This window comes from Macrosteles quadrilineatus, unplaced genomic scaffold (assembly GCF_028750875.1).
Source record: "Macrosteles quadrilineatus isolate MER2022 unplaced genomic scaffold, UCM_ALF_1.0 Scaffold_4__1_contigs__length_99947679, whole genome shotgun sequence".
Lineage (NCBI taxonomy): Eukaryota > Metazoa > Arthropoda > Insecta > Hemiptera > Cicadellidae > Macrosteles > Macrosteles quadrilineatus.
This window is the reverse complement of record NW_026542597.1, coordinates 96,217,029-96,229,206: the sequence shown is the minus strand read 5'-3', so window position 1 is coordinate 96,229,206 and position 12,178 is coordinate 96,217,029.

Here is a 12,178-nt window from a genome sequence, read left to right as displayed (position 1 = left end):
GTTACAGCACCTGTTTTGCAGTTCCAATTAGTAACCATAAGTCCTAGTCATATTAGGCAAAATGGGGAAAAATACCCTCTACCTGGAAATAGTTCCCAAAATGGGAAAACTTTGCATATGTCTAGTACTTAAGCAGCAAGTAACAACATATTAAATTCAAAATTCGTGCCTTCTGTGTACGGCCGCCATCTTGAAAAATGTTGTAAAAACAAAGGTTTAAAAAACGCACAAAAATACATCCTAACAACTTTTGTCCAATCTCTAACGGTTATTGAAAAAATTAATCTTAACAAAATCATATCTGACGATTCTGAACACAAAAAAAATAATGAAGACATTCGGTCTGCATTAAAAGTAATTCCAAACGAAATCATTTTCTGAAAGAATATGAATTTAAAGAATTCTACATATTATGTTATTACAATGCATCATAATTTTAGAAGTATTTCATGTAAAGGACATGAAACATTGTTAATGTTACAACATACATTAAAACACAAAAATATTTAAAACTAACGAAGAGGACGTTTTTATGACAACTGCTTTTGTTTTACTAAGCTGCTAAATGATTCATTTGTTTCTGTTTTTCACGACTTTTTCCTCTCAGCTATTCTTCAAAACATAAGCGTCTGACATTTAAGGTTTTTTCTATGAAATCTCGCTGAGAAAACTTAACAGTTTTTTCGTAGCTACTAATTTAGACCCATACTAAAACATAACTGTTAATAGAACTATTAAGGGGAGTGAGCTGGTAAAGTGGTTAGAGCGCGGGACTTCGGTGCCTGAGGTCCCGGGTTCAAATCCCGCCAAATCACCAATGCATATTATCTAAGTGATAATTCCGCATCCCCTAGGTCTAGCCTGAAGTAATGTGAAAAACAATTCCGGGCTCGTGCCTAGCGTCCTTGGGGAAAACAAATAAAAACGCGAGGACATTTACATACGTGAATGAATGTAAAATTTTGTATGACACGTATCAGAACCAAACAGTTCCAAAGTTAATTTTTTCGTGCAGTTACATGTTGAATTTTAACAAACATTCGCAGAAAATTTAACAGTACATAGATATAATACCTGTTAATGCTAAAATTAAATGATATATGTAGAGTGAAAATAGTAGTCCCAATGCACTACAAAATGAGTGGAATATTGGTTGTTTTATTGAAAGTGCTAATTTATTTGATAATAAAACTTATCCTTTCTGTGTACAATAACTTCGGGTTCTTAAACGTGCATACACTGTACATATTTAAACAAAATAATATCATTAGTACCATTCTAAAATAGTGCCATAAACCTAACATAACTTAACCTAACCTAACCTACTTAATTATACAGTCAAAGAGGGCCACCACTTGGCGCAGTTATTAAAAGTATCCGGTGGCTCCCTGGAGTAGTTGGCGCAATTCAGGAACACCCGACTACCTGACTCAGGTCAGTTGGCGCAATTAATGCCCGTTCTAATTCAAAGCTGGATCATGCCGGGTTCAGTTTTGAATCATCAATCTTCATCTTTCAGGATCGAACCTACAATCCTCTGATAATGAGGTGAACACTATATCCTTTCAGCTTCTAGCTACTATGATTGTACCAACTAAATCCCACTGATTATAGTAGCCAAAACTTAAACAGTGTCCATGAAAGCATAGACCGAACACAACAATGAAACCTAAACTGTAATGTCATTGTATACAACATATTACCTGCTATCATCAGGCAGACAGTGTAATCTCATCACAACAAATGTCTAGTGATCAGACACGGGCGTTACACATGGTATATTGTGATGACCACTGCAAACAAACAGTGATGGCGGGTTTTGTTCTATAAAATGGGTCGTTTGGTTCAAAATATGTTATAAATGATAATGGTTATATGAGTAAAGCAAAGGGTTATATGTAGTTTTAAATCAATTATTTGAGTTGAATTTGTGTTTAATATCGTTGATTGCTAATTAAACAATGTTTCATTGCAACCAACTTTAAGAAGTAAAAAGTTTAATTTTACATAATATAGAACGAGAGAGAACATAATGTGCTAATACTACAACATGGAAAAGCACGATTACAAATTACTCCAATTAAAATTATATTACCTGTTTTTGAAGGTGTTTTTGTGTGAATAAAACTAATGATATACAATACATTTAATCCGGTAATTGTTACACTATAAAAGGTACTTACGTCAATCAGGTCACAAGCCACAAAAGTACCTTGTTTTAAGCCTATTTTCATGAACTGTTCGTCCCTTGTACAAGCTCCATTACCAAAAATCAATCTGAAAGTTAAATTAAAGTTGATAAATTAAGATGATGATAATAAACAATCGATATATATGGAAGGACTTTTCTGCACGAAACCATTTGAAAAATTACGATGAAGAGTTTTCAAAATATATGGTGGGAAATTCGACAATGAGGAATCGTAAACTCACGGAAAACTACAGGATTAACGAATTACGTAACGCCATCTATTCTTAATGGATTTTTAATCTAGGTAGAAAATTATACGAGTAAAATATCTTGAGGCGACTTAAAAGACCTTTAATCTTGAAGAATTCCAATAAAACAGGTAGTGACGTGGGTCCGGTCCGGACAAACAAGGCTGAGAAACCAATTTCCGGACGCGCCTCCGGCTCGCCTTCCGGACTGACGAGCTCACCGCTACAGCACTGACGGCCACGAGAAATTCATCTTGTAAATTGAATTTACTGGGAGTTTAATCATAGGAGAATCGTCGGTGAAAATATGTAAGATAATTTGTTTAAGTTAAGTTATGCGATGCAAACCTATTCTGTTTAGAAATACTATATTTTGTCCAGAAGCTAAACCATTATGATATTACAAATATTATCTGTCCGATTTCCCTATAGCCATTATTGATTAAAATGATTTTAATAAATTATAAATTGTACAAAACAAGTAAGTAATTTACTGTGCTAAATCGTTGAAATAATAAATCATATCAACATTGTTTGTATGCTAAAAACATGAACGATTAAAAACTAAAAATATTTATTTTTAAATCTTCTATTTAGCAAATTAAGAAGGAATTATAGCCTACATTTACAAAGGTAAACACATTAGGCCGAGAAGCGGTGTAGGCCTATGTAGGTAAGCATAGACTAATTGACCATTAACAGCTGGTCTGATAATGACGTCATGTTAACTGTTGCTGATTGGCTGATTCGGCTTCTGACGTTAATGATCACTGACCAATAGCGATAGTTATGATTCGAAAACGGACTTTGGTTTTGACACAGCCTAATAGAAACAACAGTTTATATGAAAGTCAGGAGTTAATGGTGATATATATAGATCAAGATGACATCGAAGAGAAAATAAACATATAGGGATTAAATTACAATGTCTCCAAAACATTTTACAATGAAAGTTATTTGTACAATCTCTTGATACATGATATACGAGTAATAATTGTAAATAATTTACATGGCAGTGCACATTTAAAAGAAAACAAAACTTTAAATGTTATAAGACGAAATGTATTCTGTTTGTAAACCATAACTTTAGATCAAATGTCAAGAGTAGAATATACGACAATCGTTTGTCAATATGTTAATTGATGAATTGCACCCTATAAAAATTGTATGAATTTGTGTATGTCATTGGTGATACTTAAATAAATAAATGCATTTAAAACGGCATGAAATGGCAAAACTTGTTTGCAAAAATAAAATTACAGGTGTATAATAACATAAAAGATTATTATTAAATGAAACGCAGAGACGTTACTCCCAAATTGAAAAGGAACTCTTAGCCGTGGTGTTTGGCTGTGAACGTTTTCATCAGTACATATTTGGATCAACCATCACTGTGGAAACGGACCATAAACCACTGGTAGCAATTTTCAAGAAGAATCTTGATTCGTGTCCCCCTAGGCTACAGCGGATGTTAATAAAATTGCAGCAGTATGACATTAATTTAGTGTATAAACGTGGCAAAGAACTTTTCATAGCGGATACTTTGTCCCGTTCTTTTGATGGCTCCGATACTAGTGAACTCAACTTGGACACTGATGACATAGAAGCTCATGTTAATTATGTAACTCAAAACCTGAATGTTGATCCTATTAACATGTCTAAGTTAAAAGAGTATACTGCTAATGATAGTGAACTTGTTACATTGCTTAAGTTTGTTAAAGGTAATGTGTGGCCTAACCACAAAAGTAAGCTTCCAGAATCTGTGCGACAATATTGGTCTGTTAAAGATGACTTAACCTATTGTAATGGTTTGTTGTTTAAGGGACCGTGCATAGTGATTCCGAGGGGAATCAGAAATGAAATGCTCAAAAGGTTACATTATCCACATCTAGGGGTAACCAAAACTCAGCTCAGGGCAAAAAATGTAATGTATTGGCCGCAAATGAACTCCCAAATCTCAGATGTTATATCAAAGTGTGAAACATGTATTTTGAATGCAAACAGCAATGTAAAGGAACCTCTGATGCCACACAAGGTACCAAAGCTACCTTGGGACAAGGTAGGCATTGATATTTTCTTTTTTGAAGATAAAAAGTTTTTACTAGTTGTCGATTATCTTTCTAAATATGTTGAAGTTGTGATATTGCAAAATATGACTAGTGTTTATGTTGTAAATAGTTTGAAATCTGTATTTAGCAGACATGGTATTCCTAGAGTTGTGATTTCTGGTTTTGATACTAGTTTTAACAGTAGTGAGTTTGAAAATTTCTCGAAGTGTTGGGAATTCAAACATGTACGCACAAGTCCTCATTATTCGCAATCAAATGGGATGGTAGAAAGAGCTGTTCAAAGTGTTAAAAATCTGATCAAAAAGTCTGTGCTAGAAAAAACTGATTTGTATTTGGCTCTCTTAGAATTAAGAAACACGCCAATCAGTTGTAATCTGCCTTCTCCAGCAGAAATTCTTTTCAGTAGGAAACTTAATGGTATTTTGCCATGTCAAGACAAAATGCTTAGGCCTAGAGTACAGAAAAATGTTAGAAAAAACTTAATTTTAAGACAAGACTCTCAAAAAAGGTATTATGATAGAGGTGCAAAGCCCTTAAGGCCTTTGCAGGTAAATGAACATGCCTTGATGAAATACAAAAACAAATGGGTAAAAGGTCAAATTGTTGGAAAGAGAGATGAGCCTAGGTCTTATATTGTACAAAGTGAACGTTCAGACAAGACTTATGTTAGAAACAGACGGGATCTCCGTCCATTCAATGTATCATGTAAGCCTTATTTTGTCAGTAGTAATGATGTACCTGGTATTAACCCAAAATCGCCTGTAAAGACCAGATCCCCAATCAAGTCTCCTTCCCATAGCCTACGGCATAGCCAATCTCCTTTGAGACCAACTTTGTCTCCTGCCAAAGAAGTAACCTCTCCTGAAAGGCCTAACAGTCCTAGACATGTACACTTTCCTGCTGACCACAATCACTACACGACCCGTTCTGTGATTATACACAGATGATTATATTGATTATATTGCTGTTCAGATGTGTTAGGCTTAGTTTAATTTGTTATGAAAATCAAACTTAAATAAAAAATAACTGTTGGTATGTAAAAGTAATTTTTAATTTTGAGAAAAAAAAGAGTGAATATTTTATTTGTCAAAAAAAATGTAATTTTTTCTTTTTAAAAGAGGGAGATGTCATAATATGTTCTTTTATATATATCATGTTAGTTTTATATCATTCGACCAGACTGTACTCTTGTTGTTGTACTTGGACTGTACTGAGTTTGAACTGTACCGTTAGACCTAGATGGAGTGCTCGGTCACTTCTAATAAACCCATGCCAACGATAACATGTTTTATCATTTAACGAACCTCGACCTGCGATCCATATCACACAACTAAATCAATACATATTAACAAAAATACAAATCCAAAAGTAAAAATTAAAAATGATATAAAAGAAATAAAAGTTACCAAAATATATTATGACATCTTCACCAAATAAATGCAGAATAGACAATACACGATGTTAAAGAAAAAATCCTCACAAAAAATAATTATTTTCCTAAAACATTTTTGTCCGTAAAAAAATAATACGGAACAGGTTTCTAGAATTTGCGAGAAATGAAAATAAAATAACATGAAATGTAGCCCTTAAGCGAGAATGTGGGGGAGGAAAGAGATAATATGCTACTTGATGTTCTTGCCCATTTACACTTTCACTCAGACAGAAAAGAGTTCCACCTAGTCCTTTGAATTTATAAAGAGAATAAAATGTTTGTGGAAATTAACATTTATTTTTGAAAATGTCTGTTTAATCTACACAGTTTTGTGTAACACATTCGAAATAATGATAGATACTTTATATTAGATATAAAAACAATATACGACTTTGAGAATACATTTACTTAACATTTTAAATGGAAAATACTATAAATATACCAAAAATATGTTACAATGTAATTGGTAATGTATAAAATAATTAAGTGGTAAAACCATACATTTCCACAGCAGCAACAACTTCTCCCTTTCAGATATGCTGTTTTTGTGGGATTGCGAAGAATAATAGGAGCTATTTATAGATATATTCCAGTATCATTTTACGTATATTATCTGAAGTCTGCGTAGGTTGAAACAAGGATTATTATTGTAGCTTACATTAACTGACATCTTGAGATGTTAGTATTAACAGCCACATGCCATAGTGTGGTTATTTTTGTTCATAATGTTTTTTCCTACATTTTATCCTCGTGTGTAGTTTTATACTAAGGATTTCCTTTAAAGAATTTTATTGAAATACGCGTAAATAACAAGAACGGTTGTGAAGGATTTATGTAAGCTATGTACACCATTTAAATATATTGACTAGAATATTGATACTACGAATTGTGAAAGTCAGAGATGTAATATCAATTTAAAGTAAAAGAGCTCTGTGTATAATAGGTTTGAGATAATTATCTAAATTGACTTGAACTCTATTTTAACGAATTCTTAAACTATTTAACTAAGGTAAAAAGTCGTAAGAAGGATCCAAGCTTTGACAAATCCGCAAAACTGTATAATACGAAATTTTATATTCATCATTTTTTTTAGATGCGTTAAAAAGGGTTAAATATTAACTTGCGTACATATTCCTCTCACGGGCTACACCGATTCTACTAAAGTTCAAAGTCTCTATCCCACAGTCACAAAGTAAAAAAAATTCAATTCTGACGAATTTCGGATTGAACTAACTGATACAAAGATTTTAGAACAAGTTTGTAACCGGTCTAATCCAAACTTATATCATGACTGAGAAGTTCCTGTAACGGGGGATATAATGATTCATACACACTTTTTTTGTTGATGAAATCCAAAATATTACCAGTTATAAACATCTCTATAGTTCCCAAAGATGGGCGTTTCTAAAATCTATTGTCTTGAAAGCACATTTATTTTAATTTAGGTTACCTAGTTTAAATAGCAAACACACAGTGGGTGGGGGTTTATTAAATCGTTATTTTAGTTATTATCATGATAATATTACTGGAAATTTTATTTATATTTATAAAAAAAATTCTAACATAAATGTGTATGTTTTAGGTTGGTTGGATCATATCTGGGTCTCTGTTGAGGTGCTGTGATTTCGTTAGGTAAGTGATGATGGAATTACTCAAATTTATCATGTTCCATGTCCCGAAATATACATCTCGCTACAAATCGCTCCGATAGCTAAGAATACGTCTGCATTATGTTTAAGGTATTTAAAGTATTATTTATTTCTAAGTATAAAATATTCACAACTGTTTATCTAGTTTGATAATTGGTATTGTTCTGGCATTGATGATTAATTGTAGACTGAATGATCGTTGAGCCGTTTGGGTATAGTGCTCGCCTTCAAATCGGATAGTTGTCGGTTTGATACCCAACGGGTTGAAATCTGGGTATAAATGAAACTTGGAATCAATTTGTCAAATAATTATGCTACCTAACAAAAGGTATACATAATACCTACAGTGACTAGGCAAGGAGTAGGCTATGTACCGTTCCTGAACTGAAAACCGACAATAGCTTCATAAAACACTAACATTATAGAAATAGCAAATACTTAAGATACAAAAAGAAACATTTTAAAGTATTGAGAATGATTTAATTAATATTAAATCTTCCATGATTGCGAATCGTAAGAAATAGTTAAAATGAACAATCTTGAAAGCCAAGTTGGCGTGATAGAAGCAATAAGTCTGCTTACCGCATTAAGGTCTATAAAGTCTTTACCCTAGCTAATGGGCCTTCATTAAGGCCATGGGGGTAACATCAACTTTATCTTATAGTGATATTAACACAGTTAACCGCTCTTTAACCGTACCCAGACGGTTTCTAGCTTAATCCATTACAATAATATAAAAGGATTTTCTTATTCATTTGGTATTCTTTGTCTCTTTGTTAGTCGCACCTATTTGTATTAACTTCAACTGCTCGATTTCTTGCCATAAGCATGAACAACACAATATAGTTACGTTTAAACACAGAATCGCGCATAGCTAGATATTTTTATGGATTTAGCGTTCACTCAATCTAAAGGTTCCTGGTTCAGATCCGAGCAAAGTCGCTTTCTCTTTGGGTTGATTTTTGGTGGTATTTTGACAATAAAAACTTAGATAACGTAAAATATATTTGCGCACACAAATAAAAAAAAAACTATCACAAACTTTGGAAATTAATTTATATGATCCATTTTTGTAGCCCCCCCCTTGTTTAAATTGTTCCTAAATACCCCCAAGTATGTTATACCATTTAAGAAAAATTAAGCCTATTCTACGTTAATAGTTATTATTTTGTAGAAATCTGTTGGATAAAATAAATATATTCTAGGTACTACCATAGAACAAGTGCATGTAATATTGTTTTACTCAAGAAATGTTGTTTCTCGTTTGTTAGCACGATGAATTAGCATTAAACATTAAGATCAGCAAAGACATAAACTGAAAGCATTGCCAACTGTCGTCTGAATTAAACGCTACATTTCCCTAATGCGCCTGGGGAGGGGATTAAAAACTGAACTTGGAATATTAACTAAAATGTGTTTTTTGCTAAGTTTATTTTTGACTGAACCGCTCAACTTTAATTTACCCTTAAACTACACACTTAACATTTAGTTTATATTTATTTTTATTAATCTATAATATGTGTATGTTTTAGAATACAAGTTTTACAAAAAATGTAAATTTAGCCAAACATGGTCATTTTGTTGTCTTTCTAAATATAATATCAATTAACTAACTGTTCCTTTCAAATAAATCAAATTATTTCCTCATCGGTAAAATTTATCAACAAATAATATATTTTAACTCATTTATGCTTCATGAGATCCACGAAACGCCTGCAGAAATAAATACGCAATACAAGTACTCTATCTGAATAGCCTGCTTCAGTACGAACGGCGCGGGCCGCGTTTGGGCAGAGAATTCAAATAAATTACTACAACATTGTAATCAATAAAACTGTTTTTGTGTAAATCAACGTGAAATATAATTATGGCAATCATCAACACCAAAAGTATTATTAAAAACACGCTTAAGAGGGAAACAGGTCTTTAAAGACTTTGTTATGACTAAGAGAATTGTTTCAAAACCATCGCTGTGTCACTTGTTTTGCATTTTTATGTCAATAATTCATTTTAAATCATTTATATTTCCGGATTTTTTTTTAAATTTACAACGCCATACTAATTAACTGTCTGTATCCAATCTTTGAGAAAGATGTCATGATAATAGATTTACCGTAGGCTATTTAAATTTGTGTTTGTTTAGGATAGTTATTTTGTGCAATTAAACATCGATCAAATCATTTTCTAATCATAAATCTGACTCATTTATAATTGACGGTGTTTTCCAATTTTTGGAAACTACCCCTTGGCTAAGAGACGTAGACCTACAGTACTATTTTCTAGTTTAAAGAAATGGTACCACATAAATATGGTTATACCCTAAGATGAAATTTACACACGATGATTTTATTATGATTTCAACCAAAACCTGCAAAGTATATATAAGATCAATCCACTATTAATTACTTACTTTAAATTATCTAAGGAAGTCTTTCAATGAATAAAAGCTTCGTAAATCCTTAATAAAAATGTATAAGTATTAACATAAAACAATAACAAATACAATTTTACAAAACTATGAGTCATATTTTAAAATAACAAACGAAAATACACAGAGAGAAAACAGAAACGTGTGTATGTTTTCAGTTTAATCATCATTAGAGAGCGTGTTGTGGTTATGTTCGGTGGACATGTTACAATGTAATGGAAACTCTATGTCGTTTTAAATTTATTTTTGATTTTCTACTTTTTTTAGATCGAGAATCAATGCAGTTTGTAGACCTTTCAATGGTGTAATACCATGGCCTACTCTAATACGAGGGCGCGGTGAAAGAAAAGCGGCAACGCCGCCGTCCCGGCGTACTGAAATTGCTACACTCATTCGTTATGGAGTGACTGCGCAATGTTATTACTGTTGTTACCATGGCAACAGACCGGCCTGTGCGACGTTGCCACACTTCCACACCAATGCCGTGGTATTTTATGAGTATGGTAATGCATTATTGATTAAAACAAAACCCTAATACATTGTATTGACCAATAGAAATGGTTACTCAAACGGTTAATCCACATAAACTCTACAAACAAATGAACAAAGAGTGTGATAAATTTACTGTACGCTGTAATAATAATTGCACGACCATGAACACTAAACACGAAATAAAAGCCTTGACAAGACATAAATAATCATTTAAACCAAAAGTGATGCAAACAGACAACACTAAAGAGCCGTTGCGTGTATTCCGATGGGACCGTTAAAAACTAATAGTCGTATTCAATAATCCTTTTGTAAGCTCAGCCAATCAAATCCGTGGATCAATTTAACGTCACGCACGTTGAAACGTGGAAACGTGACAGTGGGAACAGTTGTAACGTGCCTGTTGCGTTTGTTGAAAAAGATCCCGGTTTGTTTACAATTAGATTAACTCTTCGTGCAAAATGGATTGTTTGGTGTACTACATCAGGGTGTGAAAATTCCCAAACATCCCTGATCTCCCGGAAAATTTCTAGATGTTTTAGTTAGATGGAACAAGTGCCAAATCCTTAATTTAGGTCCTCGATGTCACCTAAAACCTATAAAATTTTAATGTATACCTAATTTTAAACTCATAACTGTTTTTGTTCTAAGTAAACGTGCGGATACATCAGAAGATTTTACTTTAGGTGTTGATGCATAAGTGAGGTGTTAGCAGGGAGTTGAGCTGGTGACTGTTTAATTTTACTATGAACTCTGAGGGGGGCGAGATGGTCTAGTAATGGATCGTGGGACTTCGGTTCCCGAGGTCCAGGGTTCAAATCCCGCCAATCGCCAATTAATTGTAGGTATCTAATGTTGCTACCCCCTCTAGGTCTACCGGTAATCTGAAGTAATGTGGAAAACAATTCCGATCTGTAATATTTTGATTTTTAATGGTAGAGGCAGTAAATAAGATATTACAGTACAGTATTACATACATTATTATTTACCTTGTGTATGCTACGATTAATTTTAATTGCATTAATTTCAAAAATATATGAATACTTAAATGAGTTTTACCTTTGACTATCTATTAGTTTGAAATTCCTTCCATTTCCAAGTTAACGCTGTAGCCATGTGTTTGGAGGGCTTTGAAGCTTGGTTTGGCCACAAAACGTATTTTGTTTCACAAGCCTTGCAAACCAAAGGCTTTGTTTCTCATGGCTTTGAAAATCGAACACAATTTACAATGGTTGGTAGGATGGCTTTTTATTAATTAGTTGTAACAATGAGGATAAATTTGAAGCCAAACACGTTTTTTATAGTTGTTCAGTTTTCTATTGCTCTAATTTGGCTTGTGATACCTAGATACTCTTGCATTATTAGTTATCATGTAAATGTAATGTAAAAATATTTAGGTAGATTGTCATTGAATAGTTATAGTGATAAAGTCTGTCTTGAGAACCCAAAGAGAATAGTTTTTTGTCCTAGGACGCTAGGCACGAGCCTGGGATTGTTTTACACATTACTTCAGGCTAGACCTAGGGGTTGCAGCATTATCACTTAGTTAAAATCCATTGGTGATTTGGCGGGATTTGAACCTGGGACCTCAAGGACCGAAGTCCCGTGCTCTAACCACTAGACCAGCTCGCTCTTCAAAGAGAAAAATAACTGAATAAAAAATCATAAAATA